The sequence below is a fragment of the Podarcis filfolensis genome (assembly GCF_964270895.1).
Source record: "Podarcis filfolensis genome assembly, chromosome: 17".
Classification (NCBI taxonomy): Eukaryota; Metazoa; Chordata; class Lepidosauria; order Squamata; family Lacertidae; genus Podarcis; species Podarcis filfolensis.
Window position 1 is genome coordinate 7,672,875 of NC_139621.1, and position 14,312 is coordinate 7,687,186.

Below are 14,312 nucleotides of genomic sequence, written 5' to 3' on the forward strand. Positions count from 1 at the left end.
CTTGGTGTTAATGTTGGTGTTAAGGCAGTTCAGATTCCGCTCTTCCTCCACAATCAAATTCTGAGATTAGGAAAGTCACCCCGTGTTTTTTGCTACGTTTTTATTTAACATGCACAGTTGTGCCTGAGACATGATGGTTAAAGGATTTAAATGGGAAATTCATTCCCTGTAAGTCATCCTACGTATGCTCCCTGTAAATTCCTGCAAATCTGGGTACAAAGGCCTTTTTTTTAATCAGTCACATTGGGACAGTGTCCTATAGGCTGTTGTGCTTTCCTTCAGATTTCCCCTTCAGCACAGCAGCTTCTTGAGGGAATCTACTGTCATTATGTAAAGTACCCATAGAAGTGATGGGACGTGGGTGGTGCTGTGGGTTAAACCACAGAGCCTAGGACTTGCCAATCAGAAGGTCAGCGGTTCAAATCCCCGCGATGGGGTGAGCTCCCGTTGCTCGGTCCCTTCTCCTGCCAACCTAGCAGTTCGAAAGCACGTCAAAGTGCAAGTAGAGAAATAGGTACCGCTGTGGCGGGAAGGTAAACGGTGTTTCCATGCACTGCTCTGGTTCGCCAGAAGCGGCTTAGTCCTGCTGGCCACATAACCCGGAAGCTGTACGCCGGCTCCCTCGGCCAGTAAAGCGAGATGAGCACCACAACCCCAGAGTCGGCCACGACTGGACCTAATGGTCAGGGGTCCCTTTACCTTTACCCATAGAAGTACAGGCGAAAGGTTTGGTGCCCCTGAGGTTTAAATGGGCACAAGTGCTCCGAGCCACAGTTACCTGCACATGCAAACATCTCGATGCAACTTATAGGGCCTTCCCTTTGCCCCACATTGCATACCTGAGTTTGTTATTTCCTTTGCCTCCGTAAAACAATATTCTGTAGACCTGGTAAGCATGGGGAGGGGGGACCATGTTCCTATAGATTAGGGTTTCCCAAACTTGGGTCTCCAGCTGTTTTTACACTACAACTCCCATCTTCCCTAGTTAGCAGGAGCAGTGATCAGGGATGATAGGAATTGTAGTCCAAAACCAGCTGGAGATCCATGTTTGGGAAACCTGGGTGATGGAAAGCAAGAGTTTGGAAGTCTCCACAGGTGCAGCTTTCCTGCTCCTTACCTAATAAGCAAGCACCACCTGCCAAAATCCCCTCTTTCAAAAGCAGCCACATTGGTGCCAGTCTGAGAAAGCACTTTGGCCAATTTCCAGATTTCTTAAATGGCAGAAGGGAGCTACCTTGGCCCTGTTCCAATCCAAGAGGTAAATAATAATAATAATCTCGGTATTGTGCTTTTATGAGTTTTGCCTTGCTTTCAGTCAAAGCATTTCCCCTTGTCTAGCACTATGCCACCCTCTCCAAGCCTGCAGGCCAACACTGGCACTGCAGGTCCTTTCCTTCACTGCGGGGGGTTGGAATAGATGACCCCCCTGGCATCCATTCCAAGTCTACAATCCTACCTCCCTACCACAGCTACTCTGCTTTTACCCCTCTGTTCTTTTCACTTACCTTTGCAGCAGCCAGTGCCCCAAATGTGAGCTGCCTCTCCTCCAGGTGAGACCTCCAGCTGTGCCTGGGGGGTGAAGCGTGTGCCTGGGAGGGGAGGGTGCGCTCCCAGCCCCCCTCTGCCCTGCTCAGATCAGAAGCACAAAGAGATGCCTCTGCATTGCCCGAACGGCAAAGTCAAAGAGGAGGCATCTCTCCACATCTCCAACTCAGCAGGGCCCAGTTTGGCTTCGATCCCCGGTGTGCGTGTGTGTCCAGAGGCAGAGATGGAGAAGAAAGCTGGTCAGGCCGGTTTGAGTTCAGGGAAAGCTGAGAGGCAGGCAGACTTGGACAAAGGGAAGAGAGTTTCTCCACAGCCGGCAAAAGTGATTCCGGGTCCTGGCGCCCTTGAAAACCTTCCTCCCCTCCGCCTTCCTGGGTCAGAGACGTTATCAGCTGTCTGGCTGAATTATTTACCAGCATTCCTGGGCTGCCTTGTTTAGTTACCTGCCTGTTTTTCGCCCTCTCCCTCTCTCTCATACACAGCCTGACAATTAGTCTATGTATCCATTACTGCTTACTGCTTACTCCAGCCCCAATGTGCTCCTACCACTGGTGTTTGAAGCCAAGTACATATGACCGTTAGCCACAATTAATAATAATAATAATAATAATAATAATAATAATAATAATAATAATAAAAATAATAAAAATAAAAATAATAATAAACAACTATTATTATTATTATTTATACCCCACCCCAACTGGCTGGGTTTTTCCAGCCACTCTGGGTGGCTCCCAACAGAATAATAATAATAATAATTTTTTAAAGAAGTGATAAAACTCCAAACATTAAAAACTTCCCTAAACAGGGCTGCCTTCAGATGTCTTCTAAAAGTCAGGTAGTTGTTTCTTCTCTTGACATCTGATGGAAGGGCATTCCACAAGGTGGGCGCCACCCTCTGCCCGGTTCCCTGTAACCTCATATCTCGCAGTGAGGGAACTGCCCTCAGAGCTGGACCTCAGTGTCCGGGCTGAACAATGGGGGTGGAGATGCTCCTTCAGGTATACTGGGCTGAGGCCGTTTAGGGCTTTAAAGGTCAGCGCCAACACTTTGAATTGTCTTCTAAAAGTCTGGTAGTTGTTGTTCTCTTTGACATCTGGTGGGAGGGCGTTCCACAGGGAGGGCGCCACTACTGAGAAGGCCCTCTGCCTGGTTCCCTGTAACTTGGCTTCTCGCAGTGAGGGAACCGCCAAAAGGCCCTCGGCTCTGGACCTTAGTGTCCGAGTAGAACAATGTGGGTGTAGACGCTCCTTCAGATATACTGGACCGAGGCCCTTTAGGGCTTTAAAGGTCAGCACCAACACTTTGAATTGTGCTCAGAAATGTACTGGGAGCCAAGGAAGGTCTTTCAGGACCGGTGTTATGTGGTCTTGGCAGCCGCTCCCAGTCACCTGTCTTGCTGCCGCATTCTGGATTAATTGCAGTTTCCGGGTCACCTTCAAAGGTAGCGCCACGTAGAGTGCATTGCAGTAGTCTAAGTAGGAGATAACCAGAGCATGCACCACTCTGGCGAGACAGTCTGCGGGCAGGTAGGGTATCCCATAGTAGTTTCTCGAAAAATGCCTCTGTCTGTCACTGGACGACCATCTGTCAAGGATTCCTGCATTACGGGCTTGAACTCGATGTAATTTTGGGTGCCTTCCAACGCTGTAATTCCATGATACAAGGAAATGATGCCCCTGTTTGATACGCTTTCCCTCAAACTAGCTTCCATCCAACTTGAAAACGCAAGCTGTGGTTAAGCTGAGCTATGTACGCTTCAGACAGCCTCTGCCCTTGTGCGGTTGACAGCTTCCTTGAATAGAAGTCGGGAGGGTTGCAGGTGTGGCGAAACAATTTGGGTAATACGCATCAAGTGAAGACATCCTTACACACACACACACACACACACACACACACACACACACCCTGGTGTGCACAGCAATGCTACAAATGTGATTTGAAGCACAAAAATGAGGGGGATGACCTCACTGTGTTTTAAGCCGCTAATGTATACATTAGATATCGGTCACAGAATAGACATGGAAGCGTAGGAACGACTGTGGAATATGGATATAAAATTTACAGCATGTTATGGTTTAAGAGAAAATTATATTTAAATGATATATCGTTGGTATCTAACACCTAGTAAACTGGCAAAAATGTATAAATCTAAATCAAATAAGTGTTGGAAATGTAAAGAGAAAGAAGGTTCCTTTTATCATATGTGGTGGTCTTGTAGTAAGGTTAAAGCTCACTGGGAAATGATATACAATGAATTGAAAAGGATGTTCAAAATAACTTTTGTAAAAACAACAACACCAGAACCTTTTCTTTGGGAATTATAGGGACAGAGCTACCTAAGTCCCAGCAAAGGAAGAATGGATACAAAAACTTATGGAATATGCAGAAATGACAAAACTTACTGGAAGAATAAGAAATCAAGATAACAAACATTTTATAAAAGAATGGAAATGGTTTATTGAATATTTGCAGATAAGTTGCAAACAGATAAAAACATTGGCAGGATTATTGTAATAAGAGTACATATTTAAAGTAGATAATTAAATGAGCAAATTAAATGAATTTGGATGTGCAGAAGATATTGAAAAATAAATTTAAGGAACCGCAGAAAGAGGGGGAAGAAAGTCAAACTTTGAAATGTTAAATTGATTGTAAAACTAATGAAATGTATAAACTTGAAAAGCATAAATAAAAACTTTTTTTAAAAAAAGACACCCTGGGGAATGCTGCCAATAAGGGACTAGAGGAACCAAGGGCATGATCCGGCAAAAGGCATTTCCTGATGCAAAAAGATCTGGAAAACCACAAGCTATTTGGAGAAAATACGAGATGTAAATGCAATGTATCATGCACTCTAGTATTCCGGCAAATTGGTTGGTAGAACCCAGCCCATAAAAGCCAGCACAACAAAACACGTCATTACATGTGCGTTAGATCTGAACAGCTGTCACTTTTGGCAGGATGGGTAAGAACATTTCTGGTTAGTTCTGTTGCGCCCTCTGCTGGCAAGCCAATGTAGTGCGCCTACTTCCCAGCCTTTCGCAGCCTCCTTCCTCTCACTTTTCTGTAACTGGCTGCTAGGTCTTCTTCCTCACACCCCACTGCCTTTCTTGCACCCCCATATTTCAGTACCTGCTACCAGCAAGTATGTCCTTCATTGTATGCATCGTACGCTTCCTACCTATCGCTCTTAATTTGTAAACTGCTTTTACAATTGCTCAAATTTCCATTCCACAGATGAAGCAAGAAAAGCAGTTCTTAACAAATTAAACACTCGGCCAGCCAGCTGCTAATTCTTATTGCTTGACAATAAAATGCTCTTATTTAGGTTAAAAGGTTATTTGTGTATGCCAATACTTTGGCCCATGTTTTGTTAACCCCAAAACAGAAAACAAGCGAGGTGGCAACCAAAGAAGTATGGCAACTTAAGCTGAGGAAATATGCTCAGCTTGCGGACTTAACATATAGCAAAAGAGAACAAGAAGAACATACGTTTAGAGAAGATTGGAAAATGTTTATTGAATAAATGGGGGGAAATTGTGTACACTTGAAGACCTTGGCAGCATTAAGATAAATTCAACAGTGTAAATAAATTTTGATGGATGTAATACAGTGGTACCTCGGGTTACATACGCTTCAGGTTACATACGCTTCAGGTTACAGATGCTTCAGGTTACAGACTCCACTAACCCAGAAATAGTACCTCGGGTTAAGAACTTTGCTTCAGGATGAGAACAGAAATCGTGCAGCGCTGGCACAGCGGCAGTAGGAGGCCCCATTAGCTGAAGTGGTGCTTCAGGTGAAGAACAGTTTCAAGTTAAGAACAGACCTCCAGAACGAATTAAGTTCTTAACCAGAGGTACCACTGTAATGGAATACTGAATGGTTTAGTTTATGTAAAATATTCAGGGCTTTATGATATGCAAAATGCACCATGGAAAGAGAAGAAGGGAAGTCACTGATATTTTAAGGATGTTTAAATGAGTATTTTAAATTGTAAAACAGAAAATTTATATATATATATATATATATATATATATATATATATACACACACACACACACACACACACACACACACCACACAATAAAATGCTGTTTTTATTTGCCTAAGGAACCAGTGGTGCTTTGAGGTTCCATCTCTCCGCTCTTCTTCAAGGAATATTAATCAGCTTAGGACTCTAAAGACGACTGTGTACCAAACACTGCCCTAGCAAGGCAGGGCTGGCGATTAGCAAGACAGAAATAGATGACATTCTTCTTGATTGACTTGGAAGGGTGTTGGAGTAGGAGAGGGAAGAATTCTTCATCATCTACTTATTATTCAAGATCCACCCAAGACCTGGCTTTCCACCCCACTCCACCCTGTTACATTACATGATCTAGGAGATCTAACAGGGATGCTGGGGTGCAATGCTCTGATATTGTGTCAAAGTAGATTAGTGGAATCATATACAGTGGTACCTCAGGTTAAGTACTTAATTCGTTCCGGAGGTCCGTTCTTAACCTGAAACTGTTCTTAACCTGAAGCACCACTTTAGCTAATGGGGCCTCCTGCTGCTGCTGCGCCGCCGGAGCACAATTTCTGTTCTCATCTTGAAGCAAAGTTCTTAACCTGAAGCATTATTTCTGGGTTAGCGGAGTCTGTAACCTGAAGCGTCTGTAACCTGAAGCATCTGTAACCCGAGGTACCACTGTACGATGGAATCCTTTTAACTAAAAAGGATGTTTCATGACAACTCAGAAGCTCTCTGCATACATAATACCTGACAGGACCAAAGTATGTGCCTGGTGCCTTGGCACAGAGTCTTTTTTTTGCTTTCAAGGCACAGAGAATACTGTCTCCTACTTACAATGAACTAAAGGCATTTCATATCTGTATAGGCCTTGTGCATTGTTTTGTGGCCATTAGTATCAGTGAAGAGCTGCTAGCCTGCCGTTTACTTCGCATTTTTCTTTGCTTCTGTTTTTTTATGGGGCCTATAATTCAGCTTTATAAGGGACCCGGGTGGCGCTGTGGGTTAACTCACAGAGCCTAGGACTTGCCAATCAGAAGGTCGGCGGTTTGAATCCCCGCGACCGGGTGAGCTCCCGTTGCTCGGTTCCTGCTCCTGCCCACCTAGCAGTTTGAAAGCACGTCAAAGTGCAAGTAGATAAATAGGTACCACTCCGGCGGGAAGGTAAACGGCGTTTCCGTGCGCTGCTCTGGTTCACCAGAAGTGGCTTAGTCATGCTGGCCACATGACCCGGAAGCTGTACGCCGGCTCCCTCGGCCAATAAAGCGAGATGAGCGCCGCAACCCCAGAGTCGGTCACGACTGGACCTAATGGTCAGGGGTCCCTTTACCTTTATAATTCAGCTTTCAGATGATTGCTGAGCAGCAATCTCACAGGAGCACTTGAGGCCACTAGGGTGGGAAAGATCTGAATTTGGGAAGTATTGGCTCAACTAGATGAGCTCCTGGTTTGTGAAAAGTCTTTGGCAGATGGGTGGAAGGGGCGGGGAGAGAGAAAAACAACAGGGCGTGAAAGAAGGCAGAGATCTGTTCCTCTGTGACAATCTAGGTATGAAACCAGTCATACAGAAAAAGAGTAGAAAAGTCAACTGGGGACAGACCCAGCCACTGGTTTCCTGCCTCTTTCTGTTTGGAAAGGGTGCACTGTGAGCACCAGGAATCAGTTTCTGAACCTGAAGTCTGCATATGCTCCAAACGCCTTTATTTATCCTGTTTTCTGTCCCTGGTAAATCTCTGTCACTAACTTGTGCCTATGTCTGTGGTATTGAACAGAATGTTTAATATAGTGAATATTTGTAAGAAATGGAATGTAATATTTAATTTGTCCGTGTATATTGGAGTGCACTCGATTCCTTTCCTCTCCCCAGTCAAATAACAGCCTTTCCAAATAGTAAAAGTTATTGAATGTAATTCCGTCGAAGAGAAATGTATGCAGTAAATCAGAGAGGCAACCTGGAGGTCCTATATTTATGGTAAGCTCTCTGCAGGTGTCCCTTTGCCTGTCTGCACTCGGAGTCAAACCAGGTGGCAAATTCCGTTAACCTTTTTGCGGCAGTATTTTGGATCACGGTTGTTAAGTGTAGTTTTAGCCTTTCGGTGAGTGTCTTTAATAGTTCCATGGTCTCAGCAGCGGAGTTAGCGGATATAATCGCAGTATGGATGTCCTTTAGCTCAGCTGTTTGAAGAAGATGAGTCAGGGCTGTGTTCAGTAGGGGGGCCCATCTGATTCTTTTAGCTGTGGATATGCCAAGATTTGCATTAGGGATATATTGCGGTTTTACGATAGAATTGTTGAGGAGCGGACCTGCAAAAGCCAGAGTTAAGGGTAAGTGGTCGCTTTCAATGTTATAGCCCACTTGGAACTCCGTGACAAACTTGTATGCAGATCTTGAGATTAAGATATAATCTATGACACTACCGCCAAACTTTTTGAAGTGGGTGTATTTCTGAAATATACTCAGAGTCGCAAAGTGATTTCATGCTCTTTATTCAGCTCATAGTGGTGAGGAGGAATGAATGAAAGTCCCCTCAAAGTATCTGCTTTATATACATTATTTACACAATGGGCTGCATATGATTGGCTAAATCCGTAATTCTACTGTAAGCCAATCAGGTTGTGGATTCACTTCTATCTGGAGCATGATTGGGTGGTTCCTGCCAACCAATCATACTGCTGCATTGTTCTAGGACCAATCAGACTGCTGCATTCTGAATCCTATTGTTCTAGGACCAATCAGACTGCTGCCTTTTGGATCCTATTGTTCTAGGACCAATCAGACTGCTGCAGTTTGGATCCTATTCAACTCATTACATAACAATTTCCCAGGGCAATCCCCCTCTATATTGTCGTTTAATTCAGAAGGTCCCTCTGCTTTGCGGCCTGGGCTAAGCAAAGTCCTGGGTAGTTGCATCTAAGATCTTTAGAATGTACCTGAGCTGCTGCCAACAAGCAACATAATTTGATCCTCTGGATTCTGGAAGATTAAGCGCTCTTCATTTTTTCAAAAAGAAATCTCTTACGGTCCATTTACTGCAAATAACCCATGCTTTGGAAGCCAGGGCAAGACAGGCTGCCCCAGAGTACGTATGCTTTCATGATTTTGTTTGCTTCATGCATTTCAATCTTTTTGCAGAAAGGCAGCATAAAAATAACCAGGAAAGAACTTCTAGCAGTGCTTAGAGAAGGCAGACGCCCAGAATTTACAAAGAATGGGAATGCGTACAGGAATATATGATAAGATTTGGTTTCAGAGCTTAAATTTAACATGCAGTAGCCTGAAGTATGCAAGGATACAAGAGAATATTACAATACAAATGGAAAAACAAACTTAATAGCTATCAACACAACAAGAAATAACAGTATGAAGAGAAGATCGCACATGGCTGAAGGGAAGTACAGTGGTACCTCGGGTTACAGACGCTTCAGGTTACAGACTCCGCTAACACAGAAATAGTACCTCGGGTTAAGAACTTTGCTTCAGGATAAGAACAGAAATCGTGCTCCGGCGGCACAGCGGCAGCAGGAGGCTCCATTAGCTAAAGTGGTACCTCAGGTTAAGAACAGTTTCAGGTTAAGAACGGACCTCCAGAATGAATTAAGTTCTTAACCCGAGGTACCACTGTAATGGGTAAAGGGGGAGGGAGGTATAAGGCAGTAATTGGAAAATTGTAGAGGACAAACATGCAATTTAGGAGGTTAAGAACAAGGAATTAAAAGAAGATTTAAGTTAAAGAATAGTAAAATAAGGAAATCTGAGAAAAATTTAGTACAAATGAAAAGTGAGAGTCATGTTATTGCTTCTGTCTTGGTTTATTTTGGTTGTAAAGTCCTCTGTTGTAAAGATTGTACATAAAATCAATAAAATGTTTTTTTTAAAAACAGAACGAGGGACTATGGATGAAACCAAGTGTGTGGCTATTGAGAGAAGTTGTGGTCCTCCTGCAATGTGGTGATGTAGTTCTCACTGCCAGCCCCTGGCATTTGACCATCTCAAGCAGCTGTACCTCATGATCTGGAAAAGGCATCTAAGGCTCCCTTGCGGTGGGAAAAAGCATGCTGGGCCCCAGTTCACAGACCACATGCAAAGGAATGTGAGGTGCATCAAACACATGCTGCTTCATTGGCACCCCTAAATATGTCTGTGCCTCACTTTCACCTCTGCTCCCCCGGCAGTGGCACTCTGAGATATGGGTGCCGTCTATTAAATATTGCAAAGAAGAGAAAGAAGAGAGATATTAGTCTTGAGATTCAAATGTAATAGTGAAAATAACTTGCCAACAAAGGTCCGTATAGTTAAAGCTATGGTTTTCCCAGTAGCGATGTATGGAAGTGAGAGCTGGACCATAAAGAAGGCTGATCGCCAAAGAATTGATGCTTTTGAATTATGGTGCTGGAGGAGACTCTTGAGAGTCCCATGGACTGCAAGAAGATCAAACCTCTCCATTCTGAAGGAAATCACTGGAAGGACAGATCCTGAAGCTGAGGCTCCAATATTTTGGCCACCTCATGAGAAAAGAAGACTCCCTGGAAAAGACCCTGATGCTGGGAAAGATGGAGGGCACAAGGAGAAGGGGACGACAGAGGACGAGATCGTTGGACAGTGTTCTCGAAGCTACCAGCATGAGTTTGACCAAACTGCGGGAGGCAGTGGAAGACAGGAGTGCCTGGTGTGCTCTGGTCCATGGGGTCACGAAGAGTCGGACACGACTAAACAACAACAACAGTGAAAATAAGAAATGTAAATCAAGTAAATAGATTGGAAAATTTTCAGATGTGATTGATGGAAGTACGTTTAATTATTGTCGAAAATGATATGTTGAAAACTAGTAAAAAATTTATATATATATATAAAAATAGATGTGGGTGCCATCACGCTCACCCTGCGTGGTTGACCTTGGGCCCTGCCTCTCTTTCCCTCGGAGCTTTCCTCCCCCTTCCATTCACAGAACTGATCCCAATCTCTCCTGGGTGACGTGAAACACTTTTGAAGGAACATTTCCTCCTACCAATCGCCGGAGGCTCTGGAATCTGGATTTCCCCAGTTCCAGCCTGGATAATCATAACGTCGCCAGGCACGGGGTGACTTTGTGACTCTCAGATCCCACGAAGGAGCAGCACTGAGCTTGGTACCTCAGCGTACCAGGCCTGCCTGCCTCCAACCTGCACGCGGGGAGGGGGGGGCAGGGAGTGGATCCAGTCTGTGCTGGGCAGGGAAGGGTGGTTGTGCAAAGCCTCTCAGCCTGATCGCACTTATTCAAGTCCTTGAGCGTCCTCTAATCCCATCAAACAACAGAACTTGAGCTGGCTCTCTCTCTCTCCGCCCCCCCAACCCCCCCCCCCTTCTGCCAGTCTCATGGCACACAGCTGCAGTCTTTTCAGGGGTGATGCTGCCTGTGACTGGTGGGGGGGCAGCAGCACTGCAGAACACGTGGCTTTATAAAACAAGATGCCGGGGTGCAGCCCTTAGATCAGGGGTAGGCAACCTAAGGCCCGGGGGCCAGTTTGCAAACTATTTTTGGAAGCCGAACATCCGAAGGGGCTTTTGCAGCTTCCGATTGGCTACAGGAGTTTGCTGCAGCCAGTCAGAAGCTGTGCTTTGGTTTCCAAACGTTTTGGAAGTTGAACGGACTTCTGGAACGGATTCAGTTTGAATTCCAAGGTATGACTGTGTGTGTGTGTGTGTGTGTGTGTGTGTGTGTGTAGCATTACCTGCACCGATTGCATCATGGGTAGGCAAACTAAGGCCTGGGGGCCAGATAAGGCCCAATCGCCTTCTCAATCCGGCCCGCAGATGGTCCGGGAATCAGCGTGTTCTTACATGAGTAGAATGTGTCCTTTTATTTAAAATGCATCTCTGGTTTATTTGTGGGGCATAGGAATTTGTTCATATTTTTTCTCTCTTCAAAATATAGTCCGGCCCACCACATGGTCTGAGGGGCGGTGGACCAGCCCCCGGCTGAAAAAGGTTGCTGACCCCTGCCTTAGATCATGTGCTGGGGCAGCTTGGGAGCACAATGGCAAAAGGTCAACCCTAAAAGCTCTGCCTTTGTTCCTGTCCTTCTTTAATCTCCCCTTGGAATCCTCCCTGGGAAGGATGAAATGGCCAGTGTATTACAGCATGCCCCCCCCAAAAAGCCACAAAATCATACAGCCCTCCTCCTGCTTTTTAGCCAACTATTCCCCCACTCCAAATTCAATTTTTCTTAGAGCCTTGCCTAAAATTCCGTGCTGCACCTTCCTTAAGCCAGGAGCATAGACACTATTTGTTCTCTTGATTTGCATTTTATCGAGTGGCAGCAAAAGAACCATTGAAGGGACAGGTCTCACGCTGGGAAACTCCTGGAGGCAATGCCAGTTGGGAGAGGCCCCTCTCCCTGTGCGTAAGGCAATAAGCCTCTTTTTTATATACTGTATATAATTTTTTATTAGTTTTTTAACATATCATTTTCAACAGTAATTAAACATACTTTTACATCTTATTCAATTTTTTTGACTTCCATCAGTCCTGTCTGAAAATTTTCCAATCTAATCTCTTAGTAGGCATTTCTTATTTTCCCTATTACATTTCAAACTCATAACCAATATCTCTATCTTTTTCTACTTTGTAACGCTTCGTATATTTCTCCTTAAAAAACTTCTTGTAGTCCTACTAGCATAATTTGTTGATTACAGTTGCTCTTCAAATAATTCATATTCTTCTTTCAATCTTCTGTAAATCTCTGGTCCCACAGGTTTCGAATCCTTCCTGTCATTGTGTCCAATTCTGCATGGTCCATTATTTTCGTCTGCCATTCTTCTTTCGTCGGAATTTCTTCTTGCTTCCATTTCTGGGCTAACAGCGTAAGGCAATAAGCCTCATGATGGGTCAGCCTTTGGTTCACCTGCTTGACACCTGCCTGAAGTTGGAGTCACCGCAAAGGGGACTCTTGGACCAGGAACTGGGAAGGAAATAACTATTAGGAGGGACAAGCCTCACCTGTTCCATCCACAAACAACAGCTAGGCATGCATTGGCATCTAATGGGTAGTTCAGCCCAAACAGGAAGGTATTTAGAGGCTTTTTAGAGGGTGCTCCCCAGTTTACACGATTTCACTTACACACGTAGGGGCCCAGAACGAAAACCCTGCATAAGTGGGGGGGGGGGAATGCTTGTATACCACATTGGTATTTGTGCTTTCTCACAGAAGCTGAAATGTAAACTGCTGTTGATGAGAAGAGCCTAGCCAGATCAGATCATGGCCTTTCTAGTCCAGCACTAGATGTGGGTGGCGCTGTGGTCTAAACCACTGAGCCTCTTGGACTCGCCAGTCAGAAGGTTGGCGGTTCGAATCCCCGTGACGGGGTGAGCTCCCGTTGCTCTGTCCCAGCTTCTACTGACCTAGCAGTTCGAAAGCACACTAATGCAAGTAGATAAATAGGTATCACTGTGGCAGGAAGGTAAATGGCATTTCTGTGCACTCTGGCTTCTGTCATGATGTTCTGTTGTGCCAGAAACGTTTTAGTCATGCTGGTCACATGACCTGGAAAGCTGTCTGTGGACAAACGCCGACTCCCTCGGCCTGAAAGCGAGATGAGCACCACAACCCCATAGTCGCCTTTGACTGGACTTGACCATCCAGGGGTCCTTTACCTTTTTTACCTTACCTTAGTCCAGCATTCTGTTTTCACACAGTGGCCAACCAGAAACCTTGACAGGCCCACCAAGTTCTGTGACTGCTCGTTGAGAAATGTGGTTTACAAGTATTAAAAGGCCTATCGTTCCTGATCCTGATTTATTTGTATGATGCTTTTCCACCAAAAAATAATGCAAGGAATGTTCTGAGCACGGAGCAGGAATTCTGTCTCTGCCGTGAATATATGGGGCAAGAATGTTAGTGTATATCAGAGGCAGGGGGTGTTACTAGCCTGGTGAAAGCAAGACCTGCCCGAGGGAGTTCCCATGTCCCCCCACTTCCCTGGAGTCTCTATAGGAAGGGGGTCAGAAATTCTGCTGGTGAAGAAAGCTTGATTCTCCCCAGGTCCACAACTCATGTAGAATGCAGTTGGTCCCTTACCTTTCCCGCCCCGACATGGCCACAGTGATCCATGCGACGGTCATCTCCAGGCTTGACTACTGTAATTCGCTCTACGCGGGGCTGCCCTTGAAGCTGTCCCAGAAACTCCAGCGGGTGCAGAATGCTGCAGCGAGGCTCCTCACAAGGTCCCTGCCATGGGAGCATATTCACCCAGTGCTTTTCAAACTGCACTGGCTCCTGGTGGAGTACAGGGTCAGATTTAAGGTGCTGCTTTTGACCTTTAAAGCCCTTCACGGCCTAGGACCCTCGTACCTACGGGACCGCCTCTCCCGGTATGCCCCACGGAGGACCTTAAGGTCCATAAATAGCAACACCCTAGTGGTCCCAGGCCCTAAGGAAGTTAGATTAGCCTCAACCAGAGCCAGGGCCTTTTCAATAGCCTGGTGGAACGCTCTGTCTCCTGAGACCAGGGCTCTGCAGGATCTGATTTCTTTCCACAGGGCCTGTAAAACAGAGTTGTTCCACCTGGCCTTTGGCTTGGAGTCAGTTTGATTCCCTCCCTCTCTTTCTTTTTTCCTTTCTCCTCCTGTGATGAGGCTGTATTTTAATGTTTTAATGTTGTATTTTAATCTTGTTTTTAAGTTGTATTCATTCAACTTGTTTTTATTATTGGTTGTTAGCCGCCCTGAGCCCGGCCTTGGCTGGGGAGGGCGGGATATAATTATTATTATTAT

At 45.2% G+C, this 14,312-nt stretch overlaps 2 protein-coding genes across 2 annotated transcripts in view; one reads left to right on the top strand and one right to left on the bottom strand.

Annotated features, from left to right (window-relative positions):
- The window catches only part of PALM3 (paralemmin 3), a 42,805-nt gene extending 40,900 nt beyond the window's left edge, over nt 1-1,905 (bottom strand). The window contains exon 1 of the mRNA XM_083593061.1: nt 1,506-1,905. The gene's annotated coding sequence lies outside the window, so the exon portion shown is untranslated. The remainder of the gene's footprint in view (nt 1-1,505) is intronic.
- Nucleotides 1-14,312, top strand: part of RLN3 (relaxin 3) — a 115,574-nt gene that overhangs the window by 85,662 nt on the left and 15,600 nt on the right. The gene's annotated exons all lie outside the window — the stretch shown is intronic.